This window comes from Aquarana catesbeiana, linkage group LG06, assembly GCF_042186555.1.
Source record: "Aquarana catesbeiana isolate 2022-GZ linkage group LG06, ASM4218655v1, whole genome shotgun sequence".
NCBI classification, from domain to species: Eukaryota; Metazoa; Chordata; class Amphibia; order Anura; family Ranidae; genus Aquarana; species Aquarana catesbeiana.
The window spans coordinates 55,508,659-55,531,287 of NC_133329.1; the positions used below are offsets into that span (position 1 = coordinate 55,508,659).

A 22,629-nucleotide genomic window follows, 5' to 3' on the forward strand; every position below is an offset into this window, starting at 1 on the left:
GACTCCACCCTTACATCAGGATCCCCATTAGACTCCCCCCCTTTACATCAGGAACCCCATTAGACTCCCCCCTTTAAATCAGGATCCCCATTAGAGTCCCTACCTTACATCAGGATCCCCATTAGAGTCCCCCTTACATCAGGATCCCCATTAGACTCCCCCTTACACCAGGATCTGCATTAGACTCACCAGGGCTTTTTTTCTCAGACAATAGGTGCAGGAATTCCCCCTTTCTGAGTCACCCCTTTTCTCCATCCCTACCCACCTCCGAGCACCATCTCTTGGTTCAATCCCCTACCCACCTCCCAGTACCGCCCCTTTTAGACAATACAGAACCAAGTATCATTTTGTGTTGCTAAGTAATTTGTATGGAATTTGGTAAGGATATCAAGAAAAGCAGTAAAATAGATCCCCTGCAGCCAGTAACAATAGATCCCCCTAACAGAAATGAAGCAACCCACAACAAAATTTCCCCCCAACAACAATAGACTCCCAGCAGCATCAACAGATCTCTGCACAGCCAACATTAAAAGACTCTCCGGCAGCCATCAACAATAGACCCCTCCCCCCAACAGTAGATCTCTTTCAGCAACAACTGACCCCCCAGCAACAATATTTCCCCCACCAGCAACAATAGACCTCCTTAGCAACAATAGACCCACCCTGCAAAATATATCCCCTCCAGCTAGAATAGATCCCCCAGCAGTGAGCATCAATACCCTGCAGCACTCCCCAGCACCCCTTACCATTACATACAGTCAGTGCAGGAGGTGCCGAAACTGCGTTCCCCCGCGTTCCCGCTGAAAAAAAGCCCTGAGACTCACCCCTTACATCTGGATCTCCATTACAGTCCCCCCTTACATCAGGGTCCCTATCAGAGTCCACTTTTATGCCAGGGTCTTCATTAGAGTCCCCCTTACATCAGGTATTGTATTAGAGCCCACCCTTAAGTCAGGGTACCCATTAGAATTCCCTGTTACATTGGGGTCCCCATTAGAGTCCCATGGTACATCAGGGTCCCCATTAGAGTCCTCCCTTAAGTCAGGGTTCCCTGTTACATCGGGGCCCTTCTTACATCAGAGACCCCCTTTACACCTGAGTCCCTATCAGAGTCCCCATCATAATGCCCCTTACATCAGGGTCGCCATTAGAGTCACCCTTTACAAAGTCTGGGTGCGGGTTGGGGGGGGTTGAAGTGGAGACTAGGGATGAGCCGAACACCCCCCAGTTCGGTTCACATCAGAACCTGCGAACGGACCGAAAATTTGCTCGTACTTTAGAACCACATTGAAGTCTATGGGACTCGAATGTTCGAAATCAAAAGTGCTAATTTTAAAGGCTAATTTGCATGGTATTGTCCTAAAAAGGCTAAAATCTATAAATACACTGCACTATCAAAAATGCAAATATATGTGATATATAAGAAGAAAATATTATTGTGCAGTTCATGCAATAATGCAAAGAATAAAGTTATAATGTGCACACTTCTAAAATTGTTAAATATATATATATATATATACAAAAATATATATAGCATCCAAAAAAATCTAATACCAATTCTTAGAAATGTGTAATAAGCATCACAATGAGTGTATGCAACTGACCATACACTCAATATTAAAGTGCTCCAGTGTACTTGTGCAATATTCAAATAACAATAAATAAGTGTTCCAAAAAATCATCCATGCGATTCGGTGCTGCAGTGCGTTTGTGTAGTATTCAAACTAACAGTCCATAGGTATTCCAAAAAACATCCATGTGTCTCAGTGAATCAAAGGTAAAGTGCTGTGTCCACACATAAATGCTCCCCCCAGGTGATAGCCGTTCACCTTAGGGCGTGTGACCTTGCTGCTAGGCTTGGTCAGATTACACCTTAGAACCACTATGGGTTCAGTAGTAGGATCCTGGATTGATTTCACTTGTGCCTCTGTTCATCAAAGTAGTGCCACTTTTACCTCGGTAATATTAACACAGAAAGGACTTCATGGTGCAGCGTATGTAAAAACATTTATTAAAACCAAAGTAAAAATCCCCACACTGGGTACTCACAATGTCATGGAGCTTCAGTGCGCCACTCTAAAATCGCAATACTGAGCGGGATATGGCGGCTTGATTAACTGAAACGCATGGATGTTTTTTGGATAGTTACCTATGGACTGTTAGTTTGAATATTGCACAAACGCACTGCAGCACGGAATCGCATGGATGATTTTTTGGAACACTTATTTATTGTTATTTGAATATTGCACAAGTACACTGGAGCATTTTAATCTTGAGTGTATGGTCAGTTGCATACTCTCATTGTGATGTTTATTACACATTTCTAAGAATTGGTATTACATTTTTTTTGGATGCTATATATATTTTTGTGGATGCTTTATATATATATTTAACAATTTTAGAAGTGTGCACATTATAACTTTATTCTTTGGATTATTGCATGAACTGAACAATAATATTTTCATCTTATATATCAAATATATTTGCATTTTTGATAGCGCAGCATATTTATAGATTTTAGTTTGATTATTTGCATTATATATGAGACATGTGTAACGCTAGCAGCTAATCATTTGAAAGAAGCATTGATGTGTAGGGCTTGGTTGATCGGCCAGTAAGTGGAGGCTCATAGGACTACTTATTACAATATTGTCCTAAAAAGGGTTTGGGGACCCGGGTCCTGCCCCAGGGGACATGTATCAATGCAAAAAAAGGCCGTTTTTTCGGGAGCAGTGATTTTAATGATGCTTAAAGTGAAAAAAAAGTGAAATATTTCTTTAAATATCATACCTGAGGGGTGTCTATAGTATCCCTGTAAAGTGGCGTGTGTTTCCCGTGCTTAGAACAGTCCCTGCACAAAATGACATTTTAAAGGTATAAAAGTCATTTAAAACTGCTTGTGGCTTTAATGTAATGTCGGGTCCTGGCAATATGAAAGAAAATCAGTGAGACAAACGGCATGGGTACCTCTCCCCCATTGCATTACCAGGCCCTTTGGATCTTATATGGATTTTAAGGGGAACCCCGCACCCAAATTAAAAAAAGGAAAGGCATAGGGCCCCCAGGCCCTATATACTCTGAACAGCAGTATACAGGCGGTGCAAACAAGACAGGGGCTGTAGGTTTGTTATTAAGTAGAATCGGATTGTAATTTGGAACTGGTACATTTTTAAAGTGTAGCTCCAGCCAAAAAATCTATTTTTAAGATTTTTGGAAAACATAGGGAAGGGTTATTACCCCTGTAACATTTGTTTTGCTGTCTGCGCTCCTCTTCAGAAGATTTCACCTCACTTTTTGTCCCAATGACAAATGTTTTTTGAAAATTTGGGGTTTTTAGTGAAACAAGGATTGGTGATAAAGCATCAGTGGAGAGGAGACACGTTTTTCCCATAATAACCCTTACAGGAGAGAATTTCCCTTCCTAGCGGTAGATTTCATCTCACTTCCTGTTGTCTCCTTCCGTTTGCAAGTAGCAGCCATTTGTAAGTTGGATGTTTGAAAGTAGGGGCCTGCCCTATATACTCAGCAGAAATTTGGGCCTTAGATGTTGGTGTTGCCACAACACTGTAAGCCCTCACAGTTACTCTTGGTGGGCGCTGGAACGGGCCCTGCTGTGAAATATTAGATCAAGAATTGTAATTACATGCCATTGTTGAACAGTGGTAGAAAAATTGGGCCTTTGGTGGTGGTGGTGCTGGTGCCACAACACTGTAAGTCCTCACAGTTACTCTTGGTGGGCGCTGGAATGGGCCCTGTTGTGAAATAATAGATCAAGAATTGTAATTACACACCCCTGTTAAACAGGGGCTGAAAAATTGGGCCTTAGGCACTGGTGCTAGTGCAACAACACTGCAACCCCTCACAGATACTCTAGTTGGAGAGCAGGAATGAGCCCTGCTGCAAAGAATTGCATCAAAAATTGTAATTACACGCCCCTCTTAAACAGGGGCTGAAAAATTGGGCCTTAGGCACAGGTGCTGGTGCCACAACACTGCAACCCCTCACAGATACTCTAGTTGAGCGCAGCAATGAAACCTCTTGCAAAATATTGCATCAAAAATTTTAATTACACGCCCCTGTTTACAGGGGCTAAAAAATTGGGCCTTAGCCACTGGGGGTGGTACCCAGAACCAAAAATGTAATTACAAGCTATCAGCATGATCATTGAGGAGGAAGGGGATAGTCACTCCGCATAACAAGATAGTCACTCAGCATCAGCATAGGCAGTCTTGAAGGGATCTGACATTTCAAAAAAAAATATTCGGTTACATCAGCATCAGGTGCTTGTTATCTGGTGGTGATCCAAGACTGATTCATTTTTATGAAGGTTAGTCGATCGACCAAGTCGGTGGACAGGTGCACGATGTGATCAGTTACAAAGCCTCCAGCAGCACTGAATGTGCGTTCCAAAAGAACGCTGGATGCAGGACAGGCCAGTAGCTCAATTGCATACTGTGCAAGCTCTGGCCAGTGATCCATCCTCAAGACCCAGTAACCCAAAGGATTTTCGGTGGGAAAGGTGTCCAAGTCAGATCTTGCCCCTAGGTATTCCTGCACCAGGTAAAACAGATGCTGGCGATGGTTGCTGGAACCGATCATACCTTGGGGCTACGGACTAAAAAAATTGTCTGAACGCATCGGTCAGACGGCCATCTTCTCCACCGCTCCTTCTTTGACTGACCGAAGCCTCAGCAACACCTTGTCCAGGAACTGGTACATTTTTAAAGTGTAGCTCCAGCCAAAAAATCTATTTTTAAGATTTTTGGAAAACATAGGGAAGGGTTATTACCCCTGTAACATTTGTTTTGCTGTCTGCGCTCCTCTTCAGAAGATTTCACCTCACTTTTTGTTCCAATGACAAATGTTTTTTGAAAATTTGGGGTTTTTAGTGAAACAAGGATTGGTGATAAAGCATCAGTGGAGAGGAGACACGTTTTTCCCATAATAACCCTTACAGGAGAGAATTTCCCTTCCTAGCGGTAGATTTCATCTCACTTCCTGTTGTCTCCTTCCGTTTGCAAGTAGCAGCCATTTGTAAGTTGGATGTTTGAAAGTAGGGGCCTGCCCTATATACTCAGCAATAATTTGGGCCTTAGATGTTGGTGTTGCCACAACACTGTAAGCCCTCACAGTTACTCTTGGTGGGCGCTGGAACGGGCCCTGCTGTGAAATATTAGATCAAGAATTGTAATTACATGCCATTGTTGAACAGTGGTAGAAAAATTGGGCCTTTGGTGGTGGTGCTGGTGCCACAACACTGTAAGTCCTCACAGTTACTCTTGGTGGGTGCTGGAATGGGCCCTGTTGTGAAATAATAGATCAAGAATTGTAATTACACACCCCTGTTAAACAGGGGCTGAAAAATTGGGCCTTAGGCACTGGTGCTAGTGCAACAACACTGCAACCCCTCACAGATACTCTAGTTGGAGAGCAGGAATGAGCCCTGCTGCAAAGAATTGCATCAAAAATTGTAATTACACGCCCCTCTTAAACAGGGGCTGAAAAATTGGGCCTTAGGCACTGGTGCTGGTGCCACAACACTGCAACCCCTCACAGATACTCTAGTTGAGCGCAGCAATGAAACCTCTTGCAAAATATTGCATCAAAAATTTTAATTACACGCCCCTGTTTACAGGGGCTAAAAAATTGGGCCTTAGCCACTGGGGGTGGTACCCAGAACCAAAAATGTAATTACAAGCTATCAGCATGATCATTGAGGAGGAAGGGGATAGTCACTCCGCATAACAAGATAGTCACTCAGCATCAGCATAGGCAGTCTTGAAGGGATCTGACATTTCAAAAAAAATTATTCGGTTACATCAGCATCAGGTGCTTGTTATCTGGTGGTGATCCAAGACTGATTCATTTTTATGAAGGTTAGTCGATCGACCAAGTCGGTGGACAGGTGCACCCTGTGATCAGTTACAAAGCCTCCAGCAGCACTGAATGTGCGTTCCAAAATAACGCTGGATGCAGGACAGGCCAGTAGCTCAATTGCATACTGTGCTAGCTCTGGCCAGTGATCCATCCTCAAGACCAAGTAACCCAAAGGATTTTCGGTGGGAAAGGTGTCCAAGTCAGATCTTGCCCCTAGGTATTCCTGCACCATGTCAAACAGATGCTGGCGATGGTTGCTGGAACCGATCATACCTTGGGGCTGCGGACTAAAAAAATTGTCTGAACGCATCGGTCAGACGGCCATCTTCTCCACCGCTCCTTCTTTGACTGACCGAAGCCTCAGCAACACCTTGTCCAGGAACAGGAGATTGTAACATCCCAGTCTCTGGGAACGTGTTGCACAGATCTTTCTGCAAGGCCTCCCGAAGATGTTTCATCCTCTGCTCCCTCTGCGACGGCAAGATAAGGCCCGCAACCTTACCCTTGTAACGTGGATCAAGGAGGGTTGCCAGCCAGTAACAATCCCTCTCCTTGATACCACGAATACGAGGATCCTTCCGCTGGCTTTGCAGGATCAGGCAGCCATGCAGCATAGGTTTGCTGAGGCATTCGGTCCGGAGTCCTCTGGGTCACTAAGGATGATATGATCTGCAGCCACCTCCTCCGAGCCACGTACAAGTCCATGAGTTTCTTGGGACTGTAAATGATTCCTTGAAGACTGCTGCTGATGCTGAGTGCCAGGCTCCACCTCCATGCTTACACCATCCTCCTCCTCCTCGTCCTCTTCCTGTGTGATCGGCGGGCACGCAGGAACACTGTCTGGATAAAGGGGGCCTTGAGAGGTAAGGAAGTCCTCCTCTTCCTGCCTCTGTTCTGCCTCAAGTGCCCTGTCCATTATTCCATGCAGCGTGTGCTCCAACAGGTGGACAAGGGGGACAGTGTCACCGATGCATGCATTGTCACTGCTCACCATCCCCGTGGCCTCCTCAAATGGTGACAGGACAGTGCATGCATCCCTGGTCATGGCCCAGTGGCGTGGGGAAAAAAAACAAGCTCCCCTGACCCTGTTCTGGTGCCATAGTTGCACAGGTACTCATTGATGGCCCTCTGCTGTGTGTGTGCAGCTGCTGCATCATGGCCAAAGTTGAGTTCCACCTGGTGGGCATGTCTCAGATTAGGCGGTTCTTGGGCAGATTAAATTCCTTTTGGGGGTCAGCCAGCCGAGCACTGGCATTATATGACCGGCGAAAATGCACACAGACTTTCCTGACCTGCCTCAGGACATCCTGTAAGCCCGGGTACCTGCCCAAGAACCGCTGCACCACCAAGTTAAGGACGTGAGCCAAACAGGGCACATGGGTCAGTTGTCCCTGTCGGAGGGCAGAGAGGAGGTTGGTGCCATTGTCGCAAACCACCATTCCTGGCTGAAGCTGGCGTGGCGTCAACCACCTCTGAGCCTGCCCCTGCAGAGCTGACAGAACCTCTGCCCCAGTGTGGCTCCTGTCCCCCAAGCACACCAGCTCAAGCACTGCATGTCATCTTTTGACCTGCGTACTTGCGTAGCCCCTTGAATGCCTACGGAGCACTGCTAGTTCAGAGGAAAAAACACAGGAAGAGGCCATGGAGGAAGAAGAGGAGGAGGGGGTGGAGGAGAGAGGTGTGTCAGAATCACCAGTAGTAGCATTTTGGAGGCGTGGTGGCGGAACAACCTCCAACACTACTGCACCTTGTCCTGCATCCTTTCCAGCTGCCAGAAGAGCCACCCAATGCACCGTGAAAGATAGGTAATGTCCCTGTCCGTGCCTGCTGGACCATGAGTCAGCGGTAATATGCACCTTAACGCTGACCGCCCTGTCCAGCGAGGCCAAGACATTGCCTTCCACATGCCGGTAGAGAGCCGGAATTGACTTCCGTGAGAAAAAGTGGCGTTTGGGAACCTGCCACTGAGGAACCGCACATTCAACAAACTCACGGAAGGGGGCAGAGTCTACCAACTGAAAAAGCAGCAGTTGAAGTGCTAGCAATTTAGCCAAGCTAGCATTCAACCGCTGGGCATGTGGATGGCTGGGAGTGAACTTCTTTCGGCGGTGCAGCAGCTGGGGCAGGGAAATTTGCATGGTACACTCTTACGTCGGTGTACCGATAGCAGATTGCCCGCAAGTACTTGGCTGTGACACACCTAATTCTACACCTTCATTCCTCTCAATACAGGTTTCAGAGAGGACTGAAGGTATAGTGGGCTTGGAGATCCCAGCTGATGAGGAGCAAGGAGAGGTCCTCTTTGTTCTTTGGTGTGGGTCTTTTAGGTACGCTTGCCAACGAACTGCATGGCAGGTCAACATATGTCTGGTCAAGCATGTGGTGCCCAAGCAGGTGATGTTTTGGCCACACGAGATACCCTTGAGAGATATGTTGCAAATAGTAGCAGTAGGATCTGATGCTCTCGTCTCAAAGAAGGCCCACACCAAAGAACTTTTGGAATAACGCGCAGAGACAACAGCGCCCTGCACATGCGGAGCTCTGCGGCGTGATGCAGTTGGTGTGCTGCCCTTAAGCTGGCCCCTGGAGGGCATCCTGCCTCGTTGGTGATGTGCCTCCTCCTCCTCCTCTCTCCTATCAGGCACCCACGTGGAGTCAGTGACCTCATCATCCCCTCCCTCATCACTGGAGCAAACCTGGCAGTATGCTGCAGCTGGGGGAACATGACTGCCAGATTGCTGTCCTTCTTGGGCACCCCCTCTGTCCGTGCTCACGTTACTGCCTTCCTCTAGCTGAGTACCATCATCGGAGCCTTCAAAAGCTGGGCATCCTCCTGGAGCATGTACCCAACACTGTGGTCAAACAGTTCAGGGGACTCCTCAGGAGGACATGGTGGGGCTAGGGAAGGAGTGACTGATGCCATTGAGCCAAGGGAACAGGCTGTGTTGGCAGCTGCTTTGCCAGACAACGTACTCTGAGCCTGGGTGAGAGGGGATGAGGAGGATGAAGATGGCTTGGTCATCCACTCTACCAAGTCTTCTGCATGTTGCAGCTCAACACGGCCAGCTGCCGAAAAAAGGACAAGCATGTCCCGCGGTCACGTGCTGATGAGGATGCACCGTGTCCACGAAAAGCACTGTTGCCTCTAGACACAGAGCCTGCTTGTCCTCTTTTATTGGCTTGTGACTGTCTGCCTCTCCTTGTTGGCCTTCTAGACATACTAATGGTCTGCAGTGAGATGTAGCTGCACAAAACTGGGATGTATATATATACTGATTATACTGCAGCTAGCAGAATCAACTGCCTGCCTGTGGTATTAATAGGATCAGAAGAAGAACACCATCACTTGTCTTCAGGTAGCTATAGGTGCAACTGTGCAGGGGTACACAGTACACTAACTGTAAATACTTCAAGCTGCCTGCCTGCCTGCACTATTTTTTTTTTTTTAACAACAAGGTTGGTCTTTATTTAAAAATTATGGTACACAATACAGAAGAAGAAAACAATACAGTGGCTACAAATATAGCTGTACATGTTTTTTACATGGAGCAGTTACAATACCTACAGTAGTATTTATTCAAACATAGCATCAGCGCTAGGAGGATGAGGGGAGGAAAAAATGACCCTGGGGAGGGAAGGGGGGGGGCAACAGTACAATGTAGGAGACCACATACGGATAACAGGAATGTGCCAGGTTACATTTGGTGAAAACCGCACCCGGGTTCAGTCCAAGGCTGCCAAACCCTTCTGAACTTCTGAGGACAACCCCTACTTATATATGTCAATTTGTACATAGGACTTAGTCCCACACCTACTGCGAATGTATAACTATGCCCTTAGAACAGGCCAGTTACCACCATCCATGTCAGAAGCATTGATAGTTTTAATTCCCAAGCCTCATAAAGATCACCTCTTATGCGAATCATATCGGCCAATTTCACTTATTAACACAGACGTTAAAATTCTGGCTAAAGTACTTGCCAGGCGCTTGAACGTAGTAATCACATTCATTATAGGGGCGGATCAAACGGGATTTATGCCTGGACGATCAACCTCTATAAACCTGCGTAGATTATATACTAACTTACAGACATCACATGACAGGACTGGTACTCGAGCAGTTTTATCGTTAGACGCTCACAAGGCCTTCGACTCAGTCGAGTGGCCATATCTGTTTGAGGTCCTGGCCAAATTTGGATTTGGCAATGTCTTCATAAAATGGGTACAGCTCCTCTATTCCAAACCCATAGCTAGATTAAGGGTTAATATGTCTATATCGGACGCTTTCCACATAAAGAGAGGAACGAGGCAGGGATGCCCGCTGTCACCATTACTATTTGCAATGGCAATAGAACCCTTGGCAGCATTGGTGAGATCCAGGGGGGAGATTAAGGGATTGACGACTGGGGGGCTAGAAGAAAAAGTCTCCTTATATGCAGATGATATGTTGATATATCTCGAAGACCCTCAGTCGTCTCTCACAGCCTTGTTGGAGACTATTCAGCGTTTCGGTCACTTTTCGGGATTCCGGGTCAATTGGGATAAATCTCTTTTGTTTCAGATTGACCGGGAGTCACAAATAAAATTGCCCCCGGCATGCCCACTGCAGATAGTAACCTCCTTTCGATATTTAGGGGTTCTGATCGAACACCCTATTTCCTCATATACTAAGATCAATCTGGACCCTCTCATCACTAGATTAAAATCCACCCTGAAAACATGGAATAATCTTCCTCTCGCGTTACTAGGTAGAATTAATATCTTCAAGATGATTTACCTCCCGAGATTCCTTTATATCCTGAGTAATTCCCCAATTTACATTACTAAAGCCAAATTTAAAGAAATAGACTCAGTAATTATTAACTTTCTATGGAAAGGAGGGGTGGTAAAAATTGCAAAACACACTTTACAACTACCCATTTTGGAAGGGGGTCTGGCTCTGCCGTGCCTCCAAACGTACTATATTGCCTCGCAATTGATGCACACTCATTGGTGGTTTTTTCCGGAGACCAACAATGCAGCTACAGCACTTGAGGCGGCCATTCTCACCTCATATGAATCTCTTCAAAGCCTAATACATCGCCTGTCACTTAGAGGGAGGGAGGGCGTAAATATCTTATCTATGACCCTGCGGATTTTTAAAATTTCCAAATTACTCCCAACGGATTCTCCAGCTGTTTATTCTCCCAATGCCCCACTCTGGGGAAACCCTTCACTACCAGAATTTAATCAAAGGGCTGACTGGGGGTACTGGTCCAAAAAAGGAGTGAAATCAATATCACACTTATTCACGGGTAACACATTTAAATCCTTTATAGAATTCCAAAGGGATTTTGGGCTTCCAAGGACGGCCTACTTCCAATATCTGCAGATAAGACACACAGCAGCGGCACAATTCGGGCTAAGAAATATAGAGATGAAAACTCTAGGCTTGAACTCTTACTGACTGACCCCTCTCATGATAAATTAATTTCATCTTATTATAAAACTCTGCTTCATTCCACCACTTTCAGATTGGAGAGGATTGAGCACACATGGCGGGCAGATATACCTGAGCTGACGGGGGAAATATGGAGGGAGATTCTTCCCTTGCAGGTCCCCTCGGTCATCTCTTCCAGAGATAGGGTGATCCAGTCAAAGCTATTGTATAGAGCGTACTTCACACCCAAACTACTATTCAAATTAAAAAAATTACCAGATCCTACTTGTGCTTGAGATGCGGTGCAGTTGAGGGTACATTTTTCCATCTAATGTGGGAGTGTGCTCCGATAAGGAGATTCTGGTCAGAAGTTACAGCATTCCTCAGCTCTGTAGCCAATATACCAAACATTTGTAATCCTCTTAGGTGTCTATTAGGCTACATTGATGATGAAGGCTTGTCTAAAAACACACAGTCCTTTATAAGGATTGTACTGTTCTATGCCAAAAAAACAATAACTATGCACTGGAAATCCCACTCTACTCCGACTATAAAGTTTTGGCTAACCCTCATCAATCACGCTATACCATTGTATAAGCTAACATATGAAGCTAGAGGATGTCCCAAAAAATTTCTCAAAATATGGAACTCATGGGTAAGCTCGGAGAACACTATAACACCAGATTGACAAACTATAAGTGTTGTATAAAAATAATATACTGTAACAGTTGTATATAGCCTTCCCTAACTGCAATAAAATATGATGTAAGACGATTCATACTGATGTATAATACAAACTTGTATACCTGTTCACTGGATTGTAATATGACTAAAACAATGTCTAATATGATTATATGTCCGTGAAACCAATACTGATTTTGCTTATAAAATAATAAAAAAGTTAACCTTTAAAAAAAATTTGTACATAGGAAGAACAGCATTAACAGATTTTTCCCACGCCCCCACCGTTGGAGGCCTGCTAGATATCCACTTAATAATCTCTTTTTTAGCATAGAAGAGCAGCAGCGAAACCAGTAACTTGGTATATCTGAGTCTCTGGTCATCATCATGTCATCGTCATGTATGCCCAGTAAGGCTAATTCAGGTGTTAAGGGTATGTCAAGTTGTACATGAGCATTAATTCCTTCCATAATAGCAGACCAAAATGGTACTAATTTAGGGCAGGTCCTAAACATGTGGATATGTGAGCTATCAGGAGATTGACAACGTGGGCAGTCTGGTGATCTCCCCGGATAGATTCTGTGCAGCCTCTGAGGTGTGAGGTATACCCTGTGGAAGAATTTTGTTTGTACCAATTTATCCCTAGAAGATATCAGTAGTCTAAAACTGTCCTCAAAACTGTCTTCCCATGTTTGTCTATCCAGTGTCAGGATGTCAGCCTCCCATCGAGCCCAAAGTATGTCCATCTTTGGGGTGTCTTTCCTAATTAGGGTTAGGTATATTGTAGATAGAGGCTTGGATATAGATTCTTGGGCTAGGAAATCCTCCACTACATCCAGTTCAAGTACGGGTGATGTCAGGAACTGTGCCCGGAATGCATAGCGTAACTGATAGTAGCGGAATATCATCCAACCACGGAGGCCGTACTTGCTAGCTAATTCCCTAAATGAACACAGCGACCCTGCTACCATAACATCTTTCAGTAGTTTAATATTATACCTAGCCCAAAGTTGTGGGTCAGGGATTGACCTAAGGTGTGGGAATGAAGGGTTACCCCACAGTGGGCAAAAGGGAGACCACCTGCCTGGAGATTAAGCCGCTGGAAGGACTGGAGATCTCGACTGATTCTAATGCCCAGATATACAAATTCTTCTACCCAACGCAATGCAGATGAAGGCGCAGATTGTGCAGTCTGTGCATCAAGAGGGAACAAGACGGACTTTTCCCCAATTGATCCGAATGCCCGAGAACCTACCAAATTCATCAAAGGCAGTCAAAGCGGCCTGTAGGGAAGGGCCAGCATCCTGCAGGTATAACAGCGTATCGTCCGCGTATAGTGAAATTTTCTCCTCCAGAGTACCCACCCTAAGTCCTTTAATATCTATAGATTCCCTAACTAAAACCGCCAGGGGTTCCAGGGCTAATGCAAATAGGCTGGGTGATAACGGGCAACCCTGTCGGGTTCCCCTCTGTAGGAGAAAAAAATCTGAAAGAGTGTTATTAACCGGATCCTTGCCTTAGGAGATCTATACAATAACCCCAGCCAATGTAGAAACTTAGGCCCCACACCGAATCTACGCAACACCTCCCACAAGTACTCCCACTCAACAGAGTCAAAAGCCTTCTCCACGTCCAGAGAGGCTATGACTCTGGAGCCTACATTCAGATGGGAGATGGCTAAATTTAGAAACAGGCGCCGGATATTAATATCCGTGCACTTACCCAGCATGAACCCAGTCTGGTCTATGTGTACTAGTTCCTCCATCACCCCACTAAGCCTACGGGCTAGAATTTTAGTCAGCAATTTTGCATCGGCATTAATTAGGGAAATAGGCTGGTAAGAGGCACACTCTTCAGGGTCCTTACCAGGCTTGGGCACCAATACCACTATCGCCTTGGACCAGGACTCCGGAAAAGAGTCCAAGTCAGAGGATTGGCGCAGTAGTGAAGTAAGTCTTGGGGCTAGAAATTCCTGGTAAACCGAATAAAATTCAATGGGAATTCCATCGGGTCCCGGAGATTTGCCCGACTGCATAGATCCTAGTGCCTCCTGTACCTTCTCAAGGGAGATTTCTCTATCCAAGTCTTCCCTCTTCTCTCTCGTCAACGCAGGAAGTGGAATCTGGTCCAGATATTGCATAAGCTCGGGGGGATGAAAGTCAGCTCTAGAGGAGTATAAAGTCTGGTAAAAGTCTAAGAATCTAGCACTGATATCATCCGGGGCTGTTAGCAAATGTCCATCTAAATTCTTCACCCTACCAATATGAGTCACCGTATATTGGCCCTTTGCCAACCAGGCCAATAGTCTCCTGTTCTTGTCCCCGAATTCAAATACTCTCTGAGCACTATCGAGCATAGCCTTCTTGGTGAGTTCAATTCTAAACAGAGATAATTCCCTCAAGGTGTCTTGCCAGGGCACATAAGACCCCTGGCTGGGAGAACACACATAATCAGCCTCTTTCACTCGTGCCTGTTCCTCCACCTGCCGCAGAGACTGCACAGATTGCCTTTTTTTTGCAGCTATGCGAGCCATGTACGTGCCCCTAATCCAAGATTTAAGGGCATCCCATACCACTAAGAGTCCAGCAGAACCCTCGTTTACCATCCAGAAGTTACACAGTGTCTCTGGCATCTCCTCTTGAATATCTGGGTCCATGATCCAGAATTTGGACAGCCTCCATACACGTACACCCACCACCTCTGAGAGCCTTAATGAGACAGATACCGGAGCATGGTCCGAAATTCCGCGCGAATGAATCTCAGATGAGACCACGCTACGCAGCAATGCCAACGAGGCAAAAGCCAAGTCGATACGGGACAGGGTCCGGTATGTGGTAGAAAGGCAAGTAAACTCCCTATCAGAGGGGTGGAAGTGACGCCAAACGTCAGTCATATGGAATGTTGAGGCCCAGTGAGTCAGACCCAACGGCTGTGAACCTGAAGTATGCAGTCTGTCCAAGTCTGGGGAGGGGGCCATGTTAAAGTCTCCCACAAATGAGGGCGGAGCCAGCGAGCGGCATGTGAGGAGCCTCTGAACGGAGCTCCGTAAGCAGACTACAGATCCTGCAGTGATCCTGGGCTAAAGACACCCACTTTTTTCTCAGGTGGTGGGGGATGAGTTCCGGGACCCCCCGGGAGTCTCTGGGGATGGTGAAATACGGCCCCCCCTGGCCAAAATCGACCGGAGAACGGCTGGCGAAATATGCATGGGGCTCTCAAAATGGCGCCGGCACACAGGAGGAGGAGGACGAATGGCCGCCGCTACACAGGCCGGAGGATCCTTCACAGCAGACGCCTCCTCAGCAAGAAAGGGTGAGTCCTAAACCCCGGCGGGCTGATGAGCTGAAGAGGGGGAGATCCCTAGATAGGCTGAGAGACTCTAGAGCCAGTGCTGACAGAGCGGTGGAGGGGGGAGAGGAGCCATCCCTAACACAAATCATGGAGGCCATACAGGGATGTCAGAGCAAGTTAATAAACCACTTTGAGGAGCTGAAGGTAGAATTCTCTTTCATGAAACATGACATGCAAAAATTAAGAGAAAAGGCACAGATCACGGATCGCCGCCTTGATACATTGGAGGATGTAATCAGGCCATTAGACACTGCAGCACAAGTGACTAAGAAGACACTGTCTGAACATACATTAAAGATGGCGGATATGGAGGACCGTATGCGAAGGAACAATATTAGGCTGGTGGGGTTCCCGGAAGGGGTGGAAGGGAGACATCCTGAAGAATTCCTTGAGAAGTGGTTGTTGGAACATATGCCCTCTAATACCTTTACAAGTTTATTTGCCATTGAAAGGGCACACCGCATTCCAGGACGAGCACCTCCAAAGGGAGCCCCCCCTAGATCAATGATTGCAAAAGTACTGCACTTCCGTGACCGGGAAAATATTCTGCGGGGAGCCCGAACAGGCCCTGAGTTAACGATCGATGGATGCCGTATATCTATATATCCTGATTTTTCTGCAACTACACAGAAGCAGAGGGCTTCCTTTCATCCTGTAAAGAAGAGATTAAGGGAACTTAACCTGATATACAGCATGCTCTACCCTGCCAAATTGAGGGTGGTGGACAATGGGAAAGTATATTTCTTCAATAATCCTACTGAGGCCTCAGAGTGGTTGGATACACGTGGTCGCCAACGAAATAGAGTCTCTCCCAACCGACCGTGAGTGAGTCCTGTGGAGACATCAATAGATTGGAGACCCAAAGAAGAAATGTCAGCAGAACCTGGGTGTTTTTGTGGAAACAAATAGGGGGGGGGGGTCCTATTGGTTTTTTTTCTCTCTTTTTCCTCTTTTTCGATCGCTTCCTTCAGACCAACCTAAAATGATATTCAGGTTTCTCCTATAAATTTTTTTTGCATGCATGCTGGCAGCGTGGGAGGAGAAAAAGGTTTTTTAACCCCTGCATTATTCCTTCAAGAATAACATTTAGAGCTGTGCTTGATAGTACACAGACATGGAAGATGCACTTATATACTAGTTGGTTGATCCTCCCATGCGAACACAATATGGGGAACTGAACGTTTTTTTGTTTTGAATAGGAAATTTTTTTTTTCTTTTATATTGGCATGGATATACCAGTTTGATGATCCTATGGGACACATAATCTAGGGAAATGAACATTTTGTGTTTAAAAAAAAAAAATTTTTTTTTCCATACCTCCTAGTACTGTTTGGAGGAGAGGGAAGGGGGGGGAGGGAGAGGGAAAAGGGGGAAAAGTTTTGTACGGGACTGTTTATGTCAATTGCCAGCAATATATGCTAAGTCTGCAAAATGCTCTAGGCAATATATTTTTCTATTAGTAGATTTTGATTAATGTTTTTGCCCCCTTTTTGTTCAATAGCAGGTGAACGGTTCTTGAACAAATACGGGTAGAACTGGCCGCCCTTTTGGCGACTGGTCTCATGTGACGGTTTTTTGAGTCGCATTTCTGTTACCTACTTATTTTCTGGTTATGGGAAAAAAGTGCCTGGCATGTTGGGGCTGGGTGCGGGGAGGGGGGTGGGGGCAGTTGGGCTGTTTACTGGGACAAAGGGTTTATGTTAATGCACAGATGGAATTATCTTTACTTGTGGATTCTGCATTAGGTACTGCCCAAGGTATAAAGTATGGGGGAATGTATGTGAGGGGAGAAGCCTGGAAGCCCGTTTTTACAGAGAACCATACCCAAGAGTGGAGGGAACACCTCCACTCGACTCTTGTCTCTGCTTCTTCATATCTCACATGGAGGTAAATTTGAGGGTGGTGGCCTGGAATGTCAGAGGCCTAAATGCTAAGTTCAAGCGCTCCCTGGTGTTTGACTATATAAAAAAATACAAACCTCACCTGATACTCCTACAGGAGACTCATCTGCAGGGCTCCAGGCTTCTCTCTTTAAAAAGGGCTCACATTGCTGGGGCATATCATTCCAGCTACTCCTCGTATGCGAGGGGAGTTTCTACATTGGTCACCAAGGCCATGCCCATATCCATTCAAGCAGTAAGAACAGATGTTAAAGGGAGATATGTGATACTTGTTTTGAAAGTGATGAACATGACATTGACATTTGTGAATCTATATGTTCCTCCTCCCTTTGCGCTAACTCATCTGGATGATATGATGAAGGATACATATGAGGTAGCGGAGGGGAGGATCTTCATATTGGGGGACTTTAATTCAGTTTCAGATTCAGTGTTGGACAGGTTGGGGGGGAAGAGTGGCGCTCCCGCCCCACTGGCGGGATGGATGTCTGCTCATGGCTTTAGAGATGTCTGGCGGTTTCACCATCCTGATACTAGGGAATACTCCTGCTACTCCGAAACGCATGGGACACTCTCCAGAATAGACGCTATCCTAGCAGAAGGGGAGGGCATGCCATTAGTTCAGAAGATGTCTTACCTGCCCAGGGCTCTCTCTGATCATTCCCCTATGCTGTTGGAGCTTAATCTGGGATCGAAGCCTGGGTTGCGACTTTGGCGGATGGAGGCTAGTTGGCTTCAGGAAGAATATATAAAAATTAAGTGCACAGAGGCCATCAAACATTACTGGGCTGATAATGCCGGTTCTGGGTCCTTTTTGCTTCAGTGGGAGGCCTTTAAGGCCACGTTGAGAGGGGTGTTCATGGCGGAAGTAAAGGGATTTAAGAAGCAGTTGGCCTCCACACTACAGCATAGGGAAACAGAGGTCTCTCTCGCGGAGGCAGAGTATGTCAGGGATCCCACTGAGGAGAGGCTGTTGACATTGCGGATGACAACACGGGAGTACAAGACAGCACTAACAGACCATACTACGAAGCTTGGCCTCGCTCAACGTCGGCGTTTGTTTGAATTTGGTGACAAGAATGGCAGATTGCTGGCATACTTGGCAAGGCCGGAATACGTTCCGGTACATATTAAATCGGTTTTCGACGAATGTAAGTTGGAGGTCTGTGACTCAACGGATATTTTGAACACTTTTGTCCTTTTTTATAAAGAATTATACAAGTCTTGTGCTCCTCTGGGGTCAGAAACAGTGGAAACATATATAGCGGACATTGATCTCCCAAAATTGGAGGAGGACGACAGCACTGCTTTGGAGGCCGGCATTACAGTAGAGGAGGTGGAGGAGGCAATTGCCTCCTTCCCCCCTAGAAAATCTCCTGGGTTGGATGGCTTCCCATCAGAATGGTATCACACCTATCGCTATGGATTAGCTCCCCGCTTGCTTAGAGTGTTTAATGAGGCTAGGATGGGCGGTGGGTTGCCCCCTTCTATGAGAGAAGCCTTGGTAGTCCTGATACCTAAAGGGGGGAAAGATCCTCGGGAATGTGATTCCTACCGCCCGATCTCGCTAATGAATGTTGACACAAAGATATTGGCCAAAATAATTGCAAGCAGACTGCAGTCAGTCATTCCTAAGCTGGTGGACGCAGACCAAACAGGATTTATTCAGGGTAGGTGCACTCAGATGAATATCAGGAGGCTTTTCTTGAATCTTCAGACGGTCCATGACAACTCCGGGACTAGGGTGGTGGCCTCCTTGGATACAAGGAAGGCCTTTGATTCGGTTGAGTGGCCGTATCTGTTTCAATTGATGAAATCTTATGGTTTTGGCCCGGTGTTCATCTCATGGGTCCGGCTGTTGTATACGGACCCTTTGATTAGAATACGGGTCAATGGTATTATATCAGATCCCTTTCCCATTGCTCGGGGCACCAGGCAGGGGTGTCCACTTTCACCCCTACTGTTTGCCCTGGCCATAGAGCCCTTAGCGGTACAGCTGAGATCTAGTTCACAGTTGACTGGATTGAGGATTGGGGAATTTGAGGAGCGAGTGTCACTCTATGCAGATGACATGCTCTTATATCTGCAGGATCCTGGACCCTCGCTCCTAGAGGCTTTCCGACTGATACAGAAATTTGGAGATTATTCTGGATTCCGTATAAATTGGAAAAAATCTTCTCTTTTCCCTATAGATGAGGGGGTGACTGTTCCACTGGGATGCCCCATTCCACTATCTCCATCTTTCAGATACCTGGGAATTGAGATTCAACTCCCCATTTCCAAGTTCCTGGAGGCCAATTTGTCACCAATTGTGGGGAAGTTTCGGGAAAAAGTGCAAAGGTGGCAGAATTTACCGATCACCTTGATGGGAAGGATAAATCTATTCAAGATGATCTTCCTGCCAAAGTTTTTATATGTCCTCTCGAACTCCCCGGTCTTCGTGACATTGCGGGTCTTTAAGAATATTGACTCCATTATTGTCAGTTTTTTGTGGGGGTCTAAAGCTCCCAGGGTTTCTTTAAAGGTTTTGAAACTACCAGTTACATTGGGGGGACTTGCCCTTCCGGATCTGCGCTCCTATTTTATGGCCTCACAGCTCTCTTTCCTCCACTGGCGGTTGTCTCCACAGACACCTAATGCTACTGCCCTGTTGGAAGCTGCAATTGCCACATCACAGGAGACCCTGCAGAATGTCTTATATAGGAGGGGGGTTCCGGGTAGGAAGATAGGTTCGGTGATGGCGTTACCGGGAAGGGTTTTTCACCTGTGCTCTCAGCGACGAGGTGACGAACCCTTATGGCTGTCCCCTAACAGTCCCTTGTGGTACAATCGATCATTGGGGGAGTTTATGAAACTCTCTGATGGACCAGGGTCATGGGCAAAATACGGTATTAAATATCTACACCAAATTTGTAGTGATGGTCGTTTGTGCACGTTCACCCAGTTGCGGGAGCAATTTGGAGTGCCGAGGTCTTGGCTCTTCCGATATGCACAATTGAGGCACGCAGCATACACCCAGTTTGGAGGGTCTGAGATATGTGTCCAGAATACAGATTTGGAAAGAGTACTGCTTGACCCGGATGAGTCAAAGAGGATTTCCAGATATTACGGGGCGGTGGGTCCGGGTCAGGTAACTCTGACCTCTAAGGCCAGGGAGAGATGGGAGGTGATCGTCCCGGAGTTGTCGGAGGAACTGTGGCAGGAGGTACTGGACACTTTTTTGGTGTCTGTTATCTCATCCACGGACAGAATGATTCAATATCGATATTTACACCAACAATACTATACACCGACCAGATTGCATCGAATGCATAGGAGAGACTCTGCTATATGTCATAAATGTGGGAAGGAGGAGGGCACATTTGCACATATGGTGTGGGAATGTATGAAGGTGAGACCATTATGGTCTCAGGTCACTGAATTTATATCAGATAAGTTTGCTTTACCGAATATTTGCTCTCCGATGCGATGTCTACTTGGGATTTTTGATCAAGAGGATGTGAATGCCCACACTAAATTGTTCCTAAGGATCCTGTATTTTGGTGTTAAAAAGCTCATAGCAAGGAGATGGATACATGAGGAACAATTGACGCTGGGGATGTGGATTAAAATAATAAACGCAGATTTAATGATGTATAAAATGACCTACGAGGCTAGAGGGGCTACCAAGAAGTTTAGGAAAGTTTGGTCTAGGTGGATAGACTCTGAGAATACTCTGGATATGGAGATGCCCTAATATGCTGTATGAGTGATAGAGTAAAAAGGCTTGAGAGATGATAATAAAATGTTTGATTCCCCTTTCTAGATGGGCTAGATATGGTTTTTTTCTTGGCTCCTGAGACAGGGCAAGCATACCGAAATGCAGACATCCCGGGGGAAGAAGGTGGGAGGGAAGGGAAGGGGGAGTGTACTGTTCTGTTATAGGGGGGGGGGGGGGAGAAAATGCACGTGTACACCAACAATTGACAGAATTGACGATGAGAAGGGCATATGTTAAAATTGTAATATGACTGTTATATTTATGGAATTCCTGTGCCAATGGAACATATGGAATATGTGTAATACGAGTGATATGTATACTTGTTGTGCAAAATAAAAAAACTTTTTCAAAAAAAAAAAAAAAGTCTCCCACAAATAAAACGTTCTCTACATTATAGAGTATAACCTGCTGCATCAGCACATGAAGCACATCTATATCAGCTGGAGGTGGAAGGTAGATGCCCGCCACCACAATAGGTACCTCTGAAATCTGAGCATGTAGGAGCACATACCTTCCCCCCGGGTCGATCTTAACATCCAGGAGCTGAAAAGGCAGGGATTTGTGTACTAAAACACTGACCCCCCCTGGCATAGCTGGAATAGGTAGAATGGTAGTGAGCTCCCACCCCGGCCCGTTTTAAGCTCATGACACGGGATCCCATTAGATGCGTCTCTAAAAGAATACACACCTGTGGACGTATCTTCCTTAAATAATTATGTACTAGTGAGCGCTTTATAGCAGAATTTAGACCCCTCACATTCCATGTCACCACCAAGCAATCAGCCATGAGGGGAAAAGAACAAATGCCCGCAGCAGGTTTGTGACCGATGGCGTCTTGCGCCGTGTTAGCCATTGGAGATATTCTGAGACCTCCACTAGGTCCCAAACCTGCAAACATTTACCTAAATGAGCCGTACCATAAAGAACAGTGAGGTAAGTAACCAACATTTTTTGCAGAAGACCAACATTACTTGTATAACACTTGTAAAAGCAAAACACCCAACACAGGTTAGCAGATGCTAACTCCCTCCACCCCCCACCCCGCGCACCTCGGAACAGTGAGGAACGCCTGGATCCCAAAAACCCCATAGTCAACTGACTATGACTATCTAGTTAGGGTCGCACAACCGAAGGTAATAACTTTACATTACCAATGTCTAAACGATCAGGTTTAGGTACAGATAGAAGAAATTCTCTGAGCATGGAGTAGCACAACTGAAAAAATTATAACATCAAAAAGAAGAAAAAAAAACTGACATTCACCTGCCTAGACAGGGGCACATACTTATGGCGCTGTTGCAACTTAGAGCCAGTCATTAATAGAAAAAAATACCCTTTTGTTCAATAAGGAAGAACTGTTCAGGAAACTGACATTCACCTGCCCAGGCAGGGGCACATACTTATGGTGCTGTTATCACTTAGAGCCAGTCATTAATAGAAAAAAAAATACCCTTTTGTGCATTTAGGAAGAACTGTTCAGTCTGACACAGTGAACACAGCCCCTGCACAATAAGCCCCGACATATACACAGGGGAAAGCAAACCTCCTCTCCTCTTGGGGTGTACAGAGATAGTTCCAACATAAAGCAAGGTAGATTGTGTTCATCCTGCATACTTCCTTTGAAAAACTTCGCACATTATCAA

General features: G+C 46.0%; 1 protein-coding gene across 1 annotated transcript in view; it reads left to right on the top strand.

The window, feature by feature from the left end:
- The window catches only part of LOC141148436 (zymogen granule membrane protein 16-like), a 49,751-nt gene that overhangs the window by 22,150 nt on the left and 4,972 nt on the right, over positions 1–22,629 (top strand). The window lies entirely within an intron of this gene.